Source organism: Mytilus californianus, unplaced genomic scaffold (genome assembly GCF_021869535.1).
Source record: "Mytilus californianus isolate M0D057914Y unplaced genomic scaffold, xbMytCali1.0.p SCAF_9, whole genome shotgun sequence".
Classification (NCBI taxonomy): Eukaryota; Metazoa; Mollusca; class Bivalvia; order Mytilida; family Mytilidae; genus Mytilus; species Mytilus californianus.
This window is the reverse complement of record NW_026262745.1, coordinates 85,161,660-85,182,126: the sequence shown is the minus strand read 5'-3', so window position 1 is coordinate 85,182,126 and position 20,467 is coordinate 85,161,660. Positions and strand designations below refer to the sequence as shown.

At 32.4% G+C, this 20,467-nt stretch overlaps 1 long non-coding RNA gene across 1 annotated transcript; it reads right to left on the bottom strand.

Moving 5' to 3' along the window:
• Window positions 1–2,798: 2,798 nt before the first annotated feature.
• Window positions 2,799–5,983, bottom strand: LOC127714751 (uncharacterized). Its single transcript, XR_007987919.1, has 3 exons — window positions 5,707–5,983; window positions 5,113–5,292; window positions 2,799–3,123 (listed from the first exon to the last, which is right to left on the bottom strand). It is a non-coding gene; the product is annotated as an uncharacterized LOC127714751 (long non-coding RNA).
• Window positions 5,984–20,467: the final 14,484 nt, after the last annotated feature.

Here is a 20,467-nt window from a genome sequence, read left to right as displayed (position 1 = left end):
ATATCAATAAAGTATTGATTTGGGTTTGATTTGTTTTGCTTTTATTTTGCTTATTACGAACATAATGCGTTTACAAGTCTGATTTGCACTCCAGTTGACAACTTGCACACGTCTTCACAAGGTCAAAAACTAAACATGTCAACCACGGGATGTCAAGTCAATCTGTTTCTCTTTCTGTACAGAATGTCTACATGTTTAGGACTTTTGCAAGAGCAAAATTGAGCAAAATTGAAATGGAATGAAATCAAATGTACCGAAAACGACCGACCAACATGCAAATGAAATTGCAACAATGTCTCGTAGACAAGAGGCTATTTGACAATGATGCTATTGGCTAATTATTTATGAAATTAATGTTATAAAAACATGAATATGTATCAACACTACTGTGCGAAATTATTGAAAGTGGTAAGGGAAATGAAGAGGTAAAGAGTTGGACCTTCTTAATGCGGAAGAGGCATATGAACTTATTGATATCAAAGATATTCTTTTGAAAGAAATGTTTTAATAAGACTTTTTAAAACATGATAGAAATAAAGTAAACAATACATCGGTTTTAAAGACCTCTTTAGACTTTCTGCGAGCGTCCAACAGTAATGAATTTGTACATCCAGTCGTCTGTCGGTCTGTCCGTCCGACTAATGAAAAACTTTGTGTAAAACCGAAAAACAAACGAGATTCCTCATGGGGAGGTCCCAGTAATTGCATAATCCCCAAATTTTTTACAATATTATCACATAATCATTAATTATTTGCTTTGGTAATAATCATTTAAAAATTTAAATGGAAAATACTTATTAACAAAAAACTTCAAAAATCTTGGTTTTCTCTGGCATATCTTGCTCGTTTACTTCTATGATTTTTTTTCAGCAAGCTATTCCTCTTCCTCATCTATTTCCTCGGGTGAAACAGTAACACCTGCATCTACTACAGTTGGTTCGGTAATTTTCTAATGTGAACGACATATACCTCACGTTTTTTTTTTTACTTGCATGGATGAATGAATGTTAGTAATTAATCATCCTTTGCACCGATCGTTAACCTGTTGGGTTTGAGACATTTCATATAAGGCACCGAACTAGGCATGCATGTTCTGCACACGTTGTTATCCTATCGCCAGTCGGATAAAATCCGATGCCATTATTGGTCATGAGAGAACGGCCGGGTATTATATAGAAATAGTATATATATGTGGGACGAAATGCAACAAACACCAATATGGTATCATCATGAGTGACCACAATCTCTAGCACTATTTCTTTATTATGGCCTGCAGACTTTCGGTGGGTGCCCTATTATTGTAATCACCCTGTCTGTCTATCCATCCGTCCGTCTATACTTTCTATATCGAAGGATAACTAAAGTTTTCTCCGACGGTTTTAACTTGAAGAATTTGAACACACCATTTAGTACCATTAGGGGAAGCTCCTTTCCTTTTTTTTACTTATCATTTTGGAGATATTGGACTTGGGCCGGCAGGGCCCTTCATTGAGGAGTGACACGGGTCAGTATTCATAATACTGAATTTTTTCTATAATTCCCTGAAATTTGTGGTTTCCATTTTTTCCCTATTCCCATTTAATTTTTCGGACATTCCAATTTAAAGTTTTGCATGTTTCCCTCACACCTTGCGTTTTCCCATTTTTGATTTCCGATTGAAAAATAAGCATTTTTACTCATTCCATAAACTGTGCAGATGTTCATGGCGTTTGATGGGCAGCAAAAAATCATACTTGTCAAAGAGTAAATACAAACCCGAGGATACATAAAAGTATCTCACAAGTATCGGAAAGTGCAAATGTAAAAATATCGCCTCAAGGCGGCGTATGCTCTAGGACTAAGAATTTTTAAGTGATAAGGACATTAAAACACATTGCAATGAATGCCATGGGATTTGAAATTGAAAGTTATCCCAACTATATCACGTACAATGTATATAAATTTGTATGCACGCATTCATCTTGGAAGACAATATATCACGATGGAAGTTGTCAGTACAAAAAAGTTTCTGCATCTTATATAATTTATTAATTGGCGTGGTCTATGATATTTACTGAACTTTTTTAATCTTAATTTTCTCACCTCTCCACATGTATTACCAGTTCATGTGAGAAAACCATTCCCAAACATGCTTTAAGATGCACTGGAGGGTTTTCATGAAAGGTGATGTTATATATACATAATCTCTCCGTTTTGAATAGCAAAAACTATTAAAACTAAGTGTCCGCAATTTAACGACAAGGTGTCCGTATTTTAACTCCCCCTGTCCGCATTTATACGACTCGGCATTTCCGCGGGTTTTAAGAGTCTTAAATCTAACAATCAAGAGAGGAGACCTGAAAACGCGGGAAATAGTTCATTTGATACCCCTCTATCCTCTTCTGCCAAATGCAACCACCAGTATGTGAGCTGTTCGCAATTGGCCTCGACGGTATCCAAACTTCCGGATTTGAAAAAAAAATGTCCGCAATTAGGCGAATTTCCCCTAACTGACCATGTTTGACCAAACTCATTATTTCATTGTTTGGCAATTTAAGAGGAAACTTCGTGCAATGCTGTATTTTTCTATACTCACACAAGCTAGTTTCCAAATTGCTGGGCTAGGAATGTATTCCAGTTTTACACTTTAAATCAATAATGGGAAAACTTATTCCTTGGGAAAGTTGTTTTTCAGATGGAAAAGAGGATAAGAGGGGTAAGTTCTAAACATGATAAAAAGAGTCTTCTTCGGTACCAGCATTTATTAAATGAACAATATTTAAAAGTAACTATAGTAATACGTTTTGGGGGTTTGGTAATAAAAGTACATATGAGTCATCAATATAACTCGATGATTGGATAAAATAACAGTTTCACCTCTCATCTATAATAACGAAAACATTTTGTTTTCACAAATGAACGCAAATTCATTGTTACAGTCACGATCCCACCATGTTGCTTTAGTCTTTGATTTAATGATGTATCTCATACAGTCTGCCCCTGGTATACCGTCAGATCCATCATCGGGTTGATCTATGTCCCAGTTACTGTATGTAACATTTTCACCATTTTTTATCCAACGGAAGATTCCTTCCTGTGATGCATCCGTCCCACCTATCCACCATAACACCATTCCAGTTTTTTCTGTAAAGTGAATAAACTCATCATAGATACCAGACTTACAGGTTTGTACGCATGACGTGTATTTTGTTTACAAAAGACTGATGAGTGAAGCTCGAATAAAGAAAAAGTCAAAAATGCGAAATAAAGTACAAAGTTAAAGAGCATTGCGGACTTTATAAATGCGATCAATGTAGGAAAACTATTATACAGTAAGTATGCAATGTGACGACCATTTTCTATCCAAATTTGATTTGATCAAGATTTGTTTTCTAATAGAGGTAGGTCAATTTAAAACGTATCCAAAGTATATATACGTTGACATATGGGGAATATGCTCAAATAATTACCCTGATCGAGAGTATTACTCAATGTATCAAGTTTAAGGAAAACTGGGGATCAAACTTTGTGGCACTGATTAATTTGCATCTGTTTATTTCAGAATGCCTCACTTCAACTTAATATATAACTTCTTTATATTTAGCATTGGAACAACAAAAAGGAACATAATCCTTTATGTTCATCATCACTTGTTGGCTGATATGGCCGTTTTTACACCACAAATTTTACTCTGAGTACAGACAAACCTGTATACCTGGAAAAGTTTTAAGGAATGGCAGGAACTAGATAATTAAATTTCAAATGCATTTTATGTTTCAGAAAATTATAAACTTTTCTGAATTTTGCTATTTATTTTTTACATTCCTGCAGAAGTTGCCAAAATAAACTAAGTTGGGAAACAGGCTTGAAATGCTCCCCTCAAATAATAAATGGTGTGCGTAGTATTGATTTAAATGGCCAATAGATGGACAATATACATCTGCAAATAATAGATGATTCAAACTGTTTAACTGAGTGCGCCGTATCAAATGAAACTCTTGTGTTTGCTTATTTTGCTATCTTCTGCAGACTGGAAAAAACACATATCAAAATCCAGGTAAGTTTTTAATTTTCTGAAATATAGACTACGTATTGTTTTTTATATCTAGGTCCTGCCATGCCTTTAAACTTTCCTAGATGCATAAGTTTGTCTGTACTTATAGTAGATCAGGTTTGTGGTGTAAACACGACCATATTTTTCAATTCTTTTTGATGAACCTTAAGTCTATGTTTTATATCAAAGATCTTTATTTCATGGGGACCTACAACAATTAAACACAGTTTTTTTCTAGATTGGCGATGATATTGTTTTACGAAAAGATGGGATCTACTAATGAAGGGTAGTACGACATATGACATTGATCCCCATTATTCTTTAAAAAGAATACACCGAGTAATATATTCGATTTGGATAATTATTTTAGCATATTCCCCTAGATACGTATACGTCAACGTATCGGATACTGGCGCAAATACAAAATTTCAATCCTGGTATCTATGATGAGTTAATTTATATACTTTGGATACGTTTAAAAATTGACTAACCTCTATTTCAATTAAACATTATTTTTTGTGTAGACATCCGATTTCGACGTTATCGCTCATTGGAAGTGCTTATATAGTACAGTTATTATTTTTGGTGACGAAAATAAAAATTCTTGGTTTTAATTCCCACAACAAGTGCTGTATGACTAATATATAGATGGCCTTATATTTGGGCTGTTTTCTGCTCTTCGTTCCGGTTGTTGTCTTTTTGACACATTCTCCGTTTCCATTCTCTATCGTATATATATATATAATATATTTAATCAAATAAAGTCTAAAATGTTTACAAAGATGCATGCTACCTTTTCTTTATGTTCTGTTATGTAATATGTTGCTACTATATAATAACAACTTTATATTTCAAAATAAAACTATCAATTATTTAATCCATTTATCAACTCTAGAAAAATGTTACTCAATAATATATTACATTTTTTATTTTTGTTAGTTTTAGTTTTTTTTATATTATCAGACAACATATTTGATGTTTGTGCTCGTCGTATTGCTAATATTTGTGTATCGTCTTATTTTTTCAAAAGCACGTACCCTGACTTTGCTATAAATCAGTACTATTGAGGCGGAACATACCATATTTGTCAATTAAAAATGGGAAAAAGAAATAGTCTTTTCTTGCAGTTTCAACAGATAATAGATTTCCATTGTCTTCAACGCATCTTTGCTGTGAATCATTCCACGTTAGTTTTGTAGTATAAAACATAATGCAAGTATTCAACTGCCATATATTTTCCTACCCATAATGAAGGCAATCTACAAAAAGTTGAATATTATCATTTTTAGCTATTTTCTACATATGCCCTGTCATCAAGCATTTGTAACAAAAACTGAATAAATATAAGTTGAGAATGGCACATTGTATAACATTACTTTAAAGAGTAAACCACTGGGAAAGCAAAAATAGAAAAGAAAAAAGAAGACATATTGGTATCTGTTTCAGATTTCCCGCATATGCTGCTATGTGCATCAAAGCTTGTCATGGAACAATTATGAATGTTTCAACGAAAACAAATGCTGTCGTCCATTATAATACTTTTCCTTAAATGTCCTGTGACTCGATCAGAATACCTTGTATTCAAAAGTACATCTTCTAATGAGCGTCAATATAACAAAACAAAAAAGCCCCACATTCATCTTTATTAAAATCACATATAAACAAATACTTACTTTTCTTTCGGTAAAAAAATTCTCCTAAAATGATATCCTTTATGACATTTCCATCATTATTTTCAACAATCGCACAATATCCTGTGGTGTTGTTAAAGAAGATACCATCGCAAACATCAGACTGTTGACAATACCTGGCACACTGTAGATACGTATCAACAATTTTTGAAGTTTCTATTTTCCCTTGAACGTCCAAACTATCCCACTTTGGAATCCCATGCATAATTCGCACTGTACTGACTACATAAAATATATGTAAAAACAAACGCATTCAATAAAGTTTATTGATTGTAGAAAAAAATCAGTCAAATTTAGATTAGATATACAAGATAGCATGTGAGTCATGGGAAATTTAATTAAATGAATGTCTCTTAAAGGCTAATCAACGTAATGAGTATATGTCAAAATAAAACAAAAAAAAGGATACATGTACATTTGTACCATTTCTAGTTAATCTTTTGATTAAAGGTTGTACATTTTAAGATCATAACAAACAACGTTGTAATCTGTTTTATAAGTTCACATTTCCAAAACGTCACACTGAGTATGCATGTGTACAAAGATCACAGTAAACCACATTGTAAATACATTAAATAACGTCAAAGTAAACAATGCTATATTGTTTTAAGATCATAATAAACAACGTTGTATTTGTTTAAGTCACTTAGACATGTTATAATTTCCCAATGAATATAGTAAACATGTTGTTAATTTAAGATCAAGGTAAACACCGTCGTAAATCAAATATCATATAAGTAACATTGCTAACAGAAATCAGATGGTCCATCGGTCATTTTTGACTTCCATGAATATAAACTCACCTGTACAAATTTCAACTGACATCAAAAGACACAGCTGTTTTGCACGGAACCAATGCATGGTCATTATTATTGTAAAACTATTACAGTACTGCGCGTATTTGAAATAAACTGAGTTTTTATTATATCAAGTATTAATTGTTTTGAATTAACAAAAAAAAAAAAACAAACTTAAAGAACGACAGCTGAACAAATATAAATACAAAACACAAATGTTGATGCTTACATAATTTTCTGTCGCAATAACAGTTCTGTACCTCAACGTCCATAATATTGATTTGAAATTGAATTATGCATAGAGAAACACAATACGAAACTACTCGATTAATTTCAATTAAGATAAACCAATATTTATTCCACTATTAATTTATTTAATATTTTTTATTTTCAAATACAATCGGCTTTTTTTCATAAGCCAATCAAGTGTGTTTGTGCTCAACAGTTGGTAAAGTATTGGCAAAGTACAGATCTGAAATTGAAATTGTAAAAGAAGAATGTGTTTTCCCCGAATTTTGTTAAATTATTTATTGAAAAAAAAATTAAATTAAATCAATCATATTAAAAATTCAGGTGTTGTTTGAGAAGTATTTTTAAGTATTTTACAATTTTTTTTAAATTACATGACACTTAATAAATCAAATAATGAATAAAATTTTGAAATGGAACAACAATTCAAATCTCTTTTGATGAAGAATACCTATTCGTTAATAAATTGGACGGTGAAGATTAAGCGTCAGTATGCAAAACCTCTGGAAAAACATGTTGCATTTGCAACAAGATATGTATGATTACATGAAGGACAACACATTGACCCGTTGAAAAAAAAAGTCGAAATAAATAAAGGTAAGCAAATCCTGCTAATTTAAATACGTGTAGTAAAATGTTGTTAATAATTTTACTTTTATTAATAGTTTTTTGATTGCATGTTAAATAATTACATTAGTTAAATTTATTAGATTTTAGTACTTTACATTTGTTTATTAAAACAATTATTTATATTCATTTATTAATTGATTAGAGTGATACGTTTTAAACTATTTTTTATAAAATTTATTAATAATGTGATTAATAACTATCGAAATTTTCTCATAATATTAAGGAAATGCAATCAAAATAATGAGGAAAGGCTTCCAGTTCAAGATTTAGCTTAACCGAGCTATACTGATTGAGGTTAGTACAGCTGCCACATACTTACTTCATCATCAGCTGCTAATGGCTCCATAACTCCATAAATTTGTAAAGAATTATACTTAGTTTTATTTTCACTTACTTTTGATTGTTTAGTGTATATACACTTATCATCTGTCCTCGTTCTGTCCATCAGTCAATGAACAAGTATTATATGTGCCACATCCCCGAATCAAAAAAGAATAGTTTCTAATTCAAGAATATTAGCAATAGGAAACACTACCAACTGTATCCCTGCCATAACAAACATTATCGAAAGAGCATGTTTTAATAGGTTTTGAAAGTTTTGATGTACGTAGGCTTTTATGATAATTTTTTTCATTTCGTAATTATCTTCTTTATGCCCCTCTTTTTTGTTATCATAAATGTGTAATGTAATTACGGAGTAGAAATAATGCAGATCTTGCACAGTACATCATTTTGGTTCCAATTGCGTTTTATAGGTTGATGTGGAGGTTTCCTACACGCGTGTTATTTCCATCAAAAAAATTTAAAAGAAGCATACAATATAGTCATCTATAAAAACTCCGTCATCAGAATAAGATTAAAAGAATTCAAACGATAAACCGATTCAAATGCTATTGTATTATGCCATAAACATCGCTGATTCGATATATATTAAGAAATTTTAAACCAAATATGAAAAATTTAAAACTCTCAATACAAATCAAAGCACGTTGATTCCAACTCAAAAGTGTTGTTATGTTTGACCTATTATTCCTTACGAGTAAATTTAACTTAAAAAATCTTTTAATAAATTTCGTTTATATATTCCGAGAATAATTATGTCGGCAGTAAGAAAAAGAAGAGTAATTTTCTTTATTTGCTATAACTTCTAGTAGATTCAGACCCACTGTTTTAAAGGATTGTAACTAACCCTTGTGTTCGATATGGAGCAAGGGTAAGATTTTGAGTTCGAGTTCAAGTATTAGTTAGAGCTCAAGTTCAAGTAACTATTTTAGAACTAGTTCAAAAGGTTCAGATGAGACACTGTTAGAATGCGTGTTCAAAGACACCGTGCAAAAAACATGAAAAAAGGTCTTATTCGGCTAAATTTTTTATCGCAAGATTTTTCTTTGGATTTAAGACTTCCGATAATTGAGGTAATATAAAACAAAAATATACAGTTTTAATTCTTGAAGACATAATGAAAGCAATTGTAACGTCAAAACCTAGGTATAAGGTCCTTCTAGGTGTTATCTTTATAAATACATATATTTTGGTCAATATTCAGATAGCAATTGAATCCAACAGTATAGGCCTTTAACGTAACTCCGCCTTTTTAAATTCTAGTTAACAGTATATTATACTGATTTGGAAATCTTTACGTTTTCGAACTTTTGTTTATTGTCTCGTACAATGTTTCCGCCCTCCATCCCTAACAACGATAATGAACATAGGACTTACTTCGCCTTCATGAAAATAATTGAAATGTTGCATATTGTCTGAATTGTTGTTTTCTACTTCAACCAATAAATTTTTAGTGAGTTTGTTCCGCCCTAATATGTTTAATTCTTTTGACAACTATTTTGTTTTCGTTGCAGTAAAATATTGAACAACAAACCTTACCATATAAGTTAAACAACTAACACAATCGGTGACATAGTCATAATAATTTTTGCAGTTGTTCTTAAGTTAAGGTGAACGAGGATCTTGCATATAAAGTCTTATCGGTCGTCCCAATGTCTATATCACTATTCTCAGCTCTTAATATTATTCCATATCACGTTGACCCGGCCTTAATAACTTTGACCCGGAAATATCAGCGACGTCCTAATGTTTGAACCGACGTTGATAAGTTTGACCCGAACTTATCAAGCGAACTTCCGGTTGCTTGTGAAACTAAGAAAACACTTCCAAATGACGCAAATACAGCCCGATAAATCGATTATCAGGTTATCTGCATATTGATATTGTAAAATATCAGCTGCTCGACAAAATATGAAGGCTTTTTGTTCTCGTTCGCTGCGCTCACTCGACAAAAATCTTCATATTGTGACTCGCAGCTGATATTTTACAATATCAACATACAGACAACCTGATAATCGGTACTTATACATCCTAGGCTATCAAATGTTTGGGTTTGAGCATTCTTGATAACTGTAAATCCAGAGAAAGCCCTTCAGACTCACAAAATTAATGAAGTGTTATTTTTATGAACTACTTTTCATTATAAAAAGAAGATTGTGTTGGAGCCAATGAAAAAAGGGAATAATTGCACGATGAACTCTCACTTATTTTGTTTTGCTTTTGCAATTGTATCATGTTTTTCTTATTACAAACTATAACAATTCATTCACATGTGATACTTTGCAATGTTTCCTGCTTTATAATAACATTGAAGTCATACTGCTGAATAAAAAAAAATTGTTATAAACATACTATAATTTATTTAATATACTGAAACCATAAAAGTCTCCCTTGAAAATATGACGAACCATATATAAAGTCTAAAAAAAAGTTATGTTATTAAAGTAATTTATTAGCCAAGGATCTAAATTGAATTACCGAAAATATCATTGTCAGAGTATTTCTTTGTCATTCTATTGATAACTTTATTTCTACACAATTAAACAAGTTTCACAAATAACCAGAATGCAAAACAAAACATTTAATAATAATACAGTACATCTAAAGTCCAAATCAGTATCTTTATCTTGGTCTAACGGTAGAGTGTTTGACCTTCAAATCTTATATGTAAATCTAGAATGTCTCAGTAAATAAATCTTTTCTAAACTTACGAGGAAAGGGGAAATATTCCTTCATTATCTAAAATAAACCTTCATTGCCCATAATTAATAAACGATAAGTGAAAACATTATAAATAAATAAAAATAATAACATAATCAAATATTCTACTATACGATACCATTGTATCATTAAGGCTTACAAGTTTAATTTTTTTCCTAGGAAAACATTCCAATTTTACATAAGAAGCCTTAAAAAGTCGGTTTACTTTTGCAAAAGGAACTTTCCAATGCCAAAGAAGGAAAACTTTTCAAATTATAATGCAGAGTCGTCTACGTCGTTGAAATGTGATAAGTGAAAAAAAAATAGAAGTACGGAATAGTGCCCGAGTTCTTTCCAACATTTGTTTCGAACAGAAACAATAGCAATACACATAACACATTAATCTAACTTGATGATTTTCCCTCATTAAATACATTTATGTCTTCTATAATCACAAAAAGATTTTGTTTTCACATGTAGATCGCAATTGATCGTTATTATCCCGATCCAACCATACTGCATCAGTCTTGGACTTAATATCATATCTCATATAGTCTGCCCCCTGGCATGCCGTCAGACAAATCATCAGGTTGCCGCTGGTCCAAGTTGCTGTAAGTAACATTTTCTCCATTTATCCAACGTAAAATTCCCTCCTGGGCTGCATCCGTCCCACCTTTCCACCAGAACCTTAGCCCCTGTTTTTCTGTAATGTAAATATAATCAATAATCCGGATCAACAGGATAAACACTTGTATAAGAGGTGTTTTACTGAACACTACAAACAAATGAAAGTCTGCAATAGGTTCTCGTTTTTTTGTACTCGACTGTTTTTTTTTCACGACCAGTCTGATTTAGTCTGGAATTTTCTTAAAATTTCTTGACGCTTATCTTAACTCTACTTGTCTTCTTGTCTTGTACTCTACCCCAATCTTGCCAATTCTAACAAGGCTTAACAATAACATGATCAGGCTGAATCTGTCTTAACTCATTCCCGACCTGTATGCGGCCTAACAACCTAACTAGTTCTCAACAAGTTGTTGATTTCGGAACCATACACGATCAAAGGTTTAAACCGTACACAACGAATGTTTCTTTATAAACCACCTGTTCATGTCTGTTCTATCAATCTTAAACATGTTGAATGTGTAACTAACTATAACTTCTTGGAAAAATAAAGTACTTCCTTTTGATTAGTTATATACACTAGAGGCTGTCAAGAGCCTGTGTCGCTTACCCGACTCTACTTTGGTTTTAGAAATCATGTAAAGATAGATAAAAATCATAACATATACCCAAATAATGATTGAGGTCAAATTTTGATTAATATTGGTCCCGTTATTTAATAAAATATCCTGGTGGCCATCTTGAACAGTAAATCGGCAACAAAGTAGCAACACTTGGTCAGCACTTCATAAGGAACATTCATGCCATGTTTGGTTTCATTCCATTCAGTGGTACTCTAAAAGAAGACATTTGTATGTATTTCCCATAGGGTCCTATGTTAAACTAAGCCCCTCCCCTAGCAGCCATCTTGGATGATGGATCGACTGCAAAGTAACAACACTTGGTCAGCAACTCATAAGGAACATTCATGCCATGTTTGGTTCAATTCCATTCAGTGGTTCTCTAAAAGAAGACAATTGTATGTATTTTCCATAGGGTCCTATGTTAAACTAAGTCCCCCGCTGTCGGCCATCTTGGATGATGGATCGGCTGCAAAGTAACAACACTTGGTCAACATCTCATAAGGAACATTCATGCCATGTTTGGTTCCATTCCATTTATTGGTTCTCTAAAAGAAGACATTTTTATGTATTTCCCAAAGGGTCCTATGTAAAACTAAGTCCCCCGCTGGCGGCCATCTTGGATGATGGATCGGCTACAAAGTAACAACACTTGGTCAGCATCTCGTAAGGAAGATTCATGCCATGTTTGGTTTCATTCCATTCAGTGGTTCTCTAAAAGAAGACATTTGTATGTATTTTTCATAGGTCCTTTGTTAAACTAAGTCCCCTGCTGTCGGCCATCTTGGATGATGGACCGACTGCAAAGTAACAACACTTGGTCAGCACCTCATAAGGAACGTTCATGCCATGTTTGGTTTCATTCCATTCAGTGGTTCTCTAAAAGAAGACATTTGTATGTATTTCCCATAGGGTCCTATGTTAAACTAAGTCCCCCGCTGGCGGCCATCTTGGATGATGGATCGGCTACAAAGTAACAACACCTGGTCAGAACCTCATAAGGAACATTCATGCCATGTTTGGTTCCATTCCATTCAGTGGTTCTCTAAAAGAAGACATTTTTATGTATTTCCCATAGGGTCCTATGTTAAACTAAGTCCCCCGCTGGCGGCCATCTTGGATGATGGATCGGCTACAAAGTAACAACACTTGGTCAGCACCTCATAAGGAACATTCATGCCATGTTTGGTTTCATTCCATTCAGTGATTCTCTAAAAGAAGACATTTGTATGTATTTCCCATAGGGTCCTATGTTAAACTAAGTTCCCCGATGGCGGCCATCTTGGATGATTGATCGGCTACAAAGTAACAACACATGGTCAGCACTTCATAAGGAACATTCATGCCATGTTTGGTTTTATTCCATTCAGTGGTTCTCTAAAAGAAGTCATTTGTATGCATTTCCCATAGGGTCCTATGTTAAACTAAGTCCCCCGCTGGCGGCCATCTTGGATGATGGATCGGCTACAAAGTAACAACACTTGGTCAGCACCTCATAAGGAACATTCATGCCATGTTTGGTTTCATTCCATTTAGTGGTTCTCTAAAAGAAGTCATTTGTATGCATTTCCCATAGGGTCCTATGTTAAACTAAGTCCCCCGCTGGCGGCCATCTTGGATAATGGATCGGCTACAAAGTAACAACACTTGGTCAGCACCTCATAAGGAACATCCATGCCATGTTTGGTTTCATTCCAATCAGTGGTTCTCTAGAAGAAGTTCAAAATGTAAAAAGTTAACGCCGACGCCGGACGACGACGGACGACGGACGACGGACGCCAAGTGATGAGAAAAGCTCACTTGGCCCTTCGGGCCAGGTGAGCTAAAAATAAGATAAATATTAAACCATATTATCACTTTCAAGCAAAACATTTTTGTGAATGCAGTTTCTATAGAAGTGCTTTCGTTTGCTAAAGCTTTTATAACATCCGTTAAAATATCTATTGCTAAAATGGGAAATTATGACAAATTGGATTAAGATTGGAAAATTTAGGCAACATTAATTAACCGATGTTCAAATCTCAGGCAAGAAAACAAATCAAAATTCTGAACATTATAACACATTCTGTAGAAGAATATATCATTATGCACGTAAACAATTAATATTTAAGATACAAGTAAAAACAAGTACCCTTCAATATATTTGAAGCTCAAAATTATCCACTGTAATACACATTTTCCTTAAATTTGGACTACATATATTTAGTCATATAAGGATGATAATACAATTGTCATCTATTGATAAAATCGGTTTTATAAGTAATTGGATCCAAAAAGGAATATTTAGGCAACAGTTGTTAAATGATGTTCAAAGAACGTAACAAGAAAAAAAATCAAGATAAGCAACAAATACTGAAGGAATTGCAGGAACTTTTAAAGGAGCGGGACCGGCTTTCCCGACAGAGTAAGCATCTCCATCAATGAATGCATCATAGGTACAATCTAAACGAATATAAGTTTAATTAGTTATCAAAGGTACCAGGATTATAATTTAATACGCCAGACGCGCATTTCGTCTACATAAGACTCATCAGTGACGTTTAATCGTTCCAAAAAATGTTTGGAGTGCTTCACAGTACTATAAATTAACATCTGTGTATGCCTTTGTGTTGGTTTGTTTATGTCACTTTTAACATTTTAAAGAAAACGACAGTTTTTTAAAGAAGTATTTCTTGTTTAATTTTCGGATGCTTTTATTTGGGTTTAAGTTTCATTATTTGTAGTAGTATGAAACTCAATGCGACATAACAGGATACAAGCTCCGTTCAGATGGTAAGGAATCAGGGACTGTAAAAGGAAAATGTGACCTGAAACAGTAAAACTAGCAAAGTGTTCATCAGACGAAGGAAGTTATTTTAGGATAACCTTGATTAGACGAGATACCATTCTGATTAGATAGTTTTACTCTCTCTTATGAACTAGATTATTTCTGTCGTGTGTCAGTAAATTGAAACTCTAGACTTCATCATCACATCAAAGTACATAACACAGAAAGAGTTAACCATGAATTGACGTTTTAAATTTACCCTGTTTCGAGGGTTACATCTATGATGTTTACCATATATATTTATGTGTTGGTTCGTTTGTTTTGATAAAAAAATACAAAAATAATAAGCCTACTGTCTGTTTTATACACATCTATCAGCAAGACACAACAATGGCAGACAGCAAACAACGAAACACACTGAATTACAGGCTTCCGAAAGGATCAAAACGAATATGGTAAGGTCAAACATGTTTGTGAACGCTAAGCCCTATCTCTAAGTTAAACATGTTTCAGTGGTGTTATAGCAAGAACTAACTGTAAAAATCAGTTGGAAAAAAGCTTCTGTAATTTTGTTTGTTTTATTTGTTTTTAATCAAACTAAACATTTAATGTCTGTGCTAATCATACATGTCATATAAGTTATACTAATCCCTGTAAAAAGATGCTACCTATAATTACTATAAATTGGTATCCATAATATTGTACATACCATATCTTTCTATCACAAATGGTAAAAACGTATATTCTTTTCTTGCTGTTTCAATGGCTAAAAGATTACCATTGCCGTTGAGGCATCTTAGCTTTGAATCATTCCATGTTAGAGGCGAAGTATAAAACATTACACAGGAATCCAACTGCCATATATATTCATATCCAGAATAAAAATACCTTTTTTTAGCTTTTTTTTTACGTTAGCCCTGAATGTATGCAGGATGTATATTGACACATTGACTAACACTATTAAACAACTGCTCTGGAAACCAATCTACTTGTGTAAATAGGAATATCAGTAGAAAACTAAAGGTTTTGTGATACAAACATTATAAAAGAAAACCGAAACAAAGCGACTTATGTACATAAGACAGCTAGAAACCAACTTAATGTGTACACAAATAGATAGGCGTGTACACAATATAAAATGAGCTTGTTATTCACTATTGTTGATGGTTGCCGTCGGTCATAATAAATTGTGTTTCGTTTAATGCTATGAGGTCGTAGACGGACGGTAGTTTTTCATTTATTGTTTCGTATTTTGCTATCCGAGATTTTCATTTCGTACTATTCGGCATTGGTTTTGCTTAATCTTGAAGGCGACCCATAGCTGTAGACAAATGTGCCCTTTGATAATTTGGTGGATACTTGTCTCATTTGTAATCATACGAAATTTCTTATTTCCATATGTTTGTTATACAAAGTGTACATATTTTTTATAGCAACATTAGATATTTTTTGATGTTTTTACCTTTTTTTCCAAATTTTTCAATTTCATCGGAAGATGATAAGGACTCTAAAAAGGGGTAGTATACACCAAGGAGTACATAAAAATACATGTCGAAAAAAACCCAACAAAACCTTGGGGAAAAACCTACTGAAATAGTCCACAAAATAATTGACAGAAAATAAAAGATTGTACAAATTAAATAATGTGATCGTGAAGTCTAATCGCTTCTTAGTGTTGATCATAGCCATTAGAAATAAGTTGATGAGTCGTATTTGGTGTATTTATAATCGAAGAAAAGGCAGCTGTACAATATCCATGGTTATATGCAACGTTTTTATTCCATAACGGTAAACCAAATCAAAATGGTCGATATAGATTGCAAAACAAAACTTATGTTATTTGTCTTCAAAATTATGCTATCAATGTATAAGCATCCTTACATAACAGTTGTAATAAAGATTGGAATACAAATTGATAGAAATTAACAGTGAACCTCGAATTGCTACATGCTCATCAGGTATGATTTTTTTTCAATTATCCTTGACTCACATATATATAAAATTGCCATTCTAAACATTACCTTTCTTATCCATGTTTATCATAAAATACGACAACGTTTTACTGGAATCATGGTAATTGTAACCAAAGACCCAAGACCTCCTCAAAGACATTTTTGGCAAATTAATAATTCGGTCCAACTGATGGACTTGACTTTTATATCGTTTCGTATAAGGCTGCAAGCAGGTTAATTGTAGTTATACCCTTTCCTATAGATTATTAATATACCAGTAAGCAAGAACAAATAGGACAACATAACAATCCACACGACTTTTTACAACTTACGTTTCTTTAAATGAAAGAATTTTCCGAGAGAGACATTATTGATTAATCCATCAGCAATTTCAAAAATCGCACAATATCCAGTGGTGCTGTTATAGAAGATACCATCACAAACATCAGACTGTAGACAACACCTGACACACTGTAGATAAGTATCAACAGTTAATAAAGTTTCTATTTTCCCTTGAACGTCCATGCTGTATCACTTCAGTGATGCTCGTAAAATTAGAAAATTATAAACTTTTAAAAGCTGATGTAACCAAAATAGTCCAAAATGTATAACTAAACCGGAAAAAGAATTAAACTTTTGCATGAAGGAGATACATTGCTTGATCTAACATGATTTTCGCAGATTAAGAACAGAAAATTTTAACAAAACAGTATAAGTATCATGGCAGTACAGACGTACCTAGCTACTGGGCTTGTGATAACCTCGGGAACCGACAGTACAACAGCAGACGTATCCACATAGTGGTAGCATTAAGATTTACGAAAATGTGTCTGCATCTGATTGGAGTTTGACAAGCAAGGTCTTTTTAGTTATGGTCGTGTCAACAATATTTGATGATTTAAAATCTTATTTTTTAAACATTGTTACAGTTATGCTTAAATTATGTTCGATGTAGAATTTTTTTTTAACTACTTGATATGTCATTTAAAAAAAATGATTAGCATATAACTTTACGTATTAAAGGAAAATAAACCAGTTTAATTGCAAAAAAGGGACGAGGATTGGAATATGAAAAATATCAAGGTAGTGGCACTAACAATATCAGCATCTTGAATTGAATGTACCTAATTTATATCTTATCAATCGTATCTCGGTGCAGAAAGTTGGTACGTTCATTGAAAAATGTAATCCTTTTTCATTGGTTTTTTCATCCTCGAAGTATTTAAAAAAAATGAAATAAACGTTTTATTACAGCTGCCACCAAAAGTCCACTCAATGTGTCCCATGATTTGGTCTTAAATATTTTCGATAAAATTGAATCCATTAGACCCGTCTTAGTACACAAGGAGAATTTACTATTAGCGACATAAAGATGTCAGAAGAACAGACTTTAACCGATATAAAAGGGCACAGAAATATATTAAAAGATATATACATGTAGCAATGTACATATGATATATAAAAAAATACAATTTTTTATTAGACATCTTAGATATGTCACAAAATTCAATAACAAAGCCTAGCTTAATTTATGTTAAAAAACAACTATGGTCATATTCGATTTCCTCCCTGGAAAAAACCCGATAACAGCAGCCGGTATGTGCCATGTTTAGTATAATCATTCAGTTACCAACAGCTTTTCTAGATGCGGGGTATTTTTCATGCGACGAACGGGGCATATCCTTATCATGCTGAATGATGATCAAATGTTGATCTTTAGATATCTATTTCCGTTTAACTGTTTCAAAATAAAGAGATGTGATATGACTGTGTTGGGTTGCCTTGTAAACCACGTATTCCCACATTTCCTTTAGTCTATATAAAAAGTCTATATAAACGCATATTATATTTAGATATTTTATTAGCAGTCAAAAGTAAACAATTCACTGACCAAATGTATATTTATATAAATTCCTCAGCTGCTTTACCAATATTGATTTCCATTCAATGGTCATTTAATATATTTTAGAAAACTAAACAAACTCAAAGATTTTGTACTTTTCTTACACTGACTGAACTAATGTTCTATATGTTATGGAACTGAAACTTTTTTTTTATTGTTCACAATATTTCACAATAAACAGTTCTTTGGTACTAACGTGAAAATAGTTCACAATCAAATCAATATAATAAGCGTTAAAAATGTTTATTTAATAAGTGTCAATATTTATTTCCATTGTTCATAATACAAACTATATTTTTACCATTGATATAAATTTTAGTTTTGAAATGCCTGAAATATTGCGATATTTTACCCTATTTTCCACATCTGCAGAACTGAAATGCTTTTACAATAATAATGACCATAACTCTGTTCGGAACTATATCAATATGTTTCCTTGTTTCGATTCCATTTATTTTTGGTAAGTATATGTTATCGGCAATAAGTAAAATTAGGCAATAAGCTTAAATCCTAGGCAATAAGCTACCGCCTAGCCATTAAGTTATTGCCTGAAATATTCAGGTCTTAGGCTTATTTCCTGAAATCTGATGATGATTATTCAACCTATTGCCAAACCTCATTCTATCAGGCAATAACTAAAAAAAGTTTGGGATTTTTGTTTAATCATCAAAGTACAAATGTATATGTACATTCTGTTAAATATTCTTGATGTAAAGTATTGTACGATAGTTTACATGTATGTCTTTGTGGTATTAAAAGAAATAATATGTTTCCAACAAGTGATTGCATCTAATGAAAGGAGAGGGGATGAAAGATTATATTTGAAAATTATTTGAGGAAAATTTAAACTTCACTGATGGAGCTGGTGTAGATCTGGTCAAAAAAGACAAATGTTAACTTGAATTTTTGCCCACATCGTCTTTCCATTGATTTTATTTTAAAAATACTGTTAAACATTGCGTTAAATACCCCAGGCCATTTCGTCTTTTTTAATTTTTTTAATTCTGGATTGTTAGCATTTAAGTGACATGTCTACTAAATGCAAATTTCTTGAATCTTTGCGATCTCCATTTGATTCAGTGATAACAAGGAGCATATACCCAAAACAGAACAATGATATTTTGACAAAGATTAAAATTTTAGCTTTTAGAACCCATAGAAAAGATGGCAACTATAGACTACTGAAATTATAACGGTATGACAATTTCACCATTGGAGCCTTTGAAAGGTTAATAAGTAAGGTTAAGAATAATGATGAGGAAATTTTTTTTTTAAATTCTAGAGTGATTTTATGGTACTTTGGAAAAGGCGCAAAAACAGATTTTGGCGACAGAGACCGTACTTAATAAACAGTACATAAAATTTTACATTGATACCATGGCTATGCAAATATCTCGCGACATCGAACTATTTCTTTCTTTTTGTAAAAATTGTAACATGAAGCATTTATGGAAGGGAGAAGTAGTAAACCCCATTTTTATTCAATGTTTGTCAAAATATGCATCATAGGTGACTTTCTATTTAATTGATGTTTTCACAATTGTATGCGCCCCATTAACTACTAGGTGGCAAAGGTCGTGAATTAATAACTTTGATTATATCCGAGTTATAAACGAAAGTAGTCATAACTAATGACTTTATTTTAAGAAGTTGACATTTGAAACTTCAATTCTTATCATATTTTTATGTATCAACTGTATTTTTTAACATTGAATAAATATCTTTTTATTTACTCGCATTTACATTTTAGGCATTAAGATTAATGCCTGGCCACATTTTACAGGATTTCTGAATAATGCCTAACATCATTTAGACAATAGACTTACTGCCTAGGCGTTAGCTTATTGCCTAGGATTTAACCCCTAGGATTTAAGCTAAATGCCTTATTTCACTTATTGCCGCTAACATATGCAATGCATATTGACAACAAAAACGGAATACATATAAGAATATTCCTGCCTAATTTCAGAAAGCAAAAAAAAAAAAAACCAAAAAAAAACCAAAAACCAAAAACCAAAAAAAAAAAAAACAAACAAACAAGAAAGAAGAATTAAAAATACCCAAACATTTGCATCTCAACTTGATGACCTTATTTGTTATAAGGGCAAGCTATTGTTTTACTTTAAAAAGTTAACGTTTTAAACTTGACAGGTTAATCA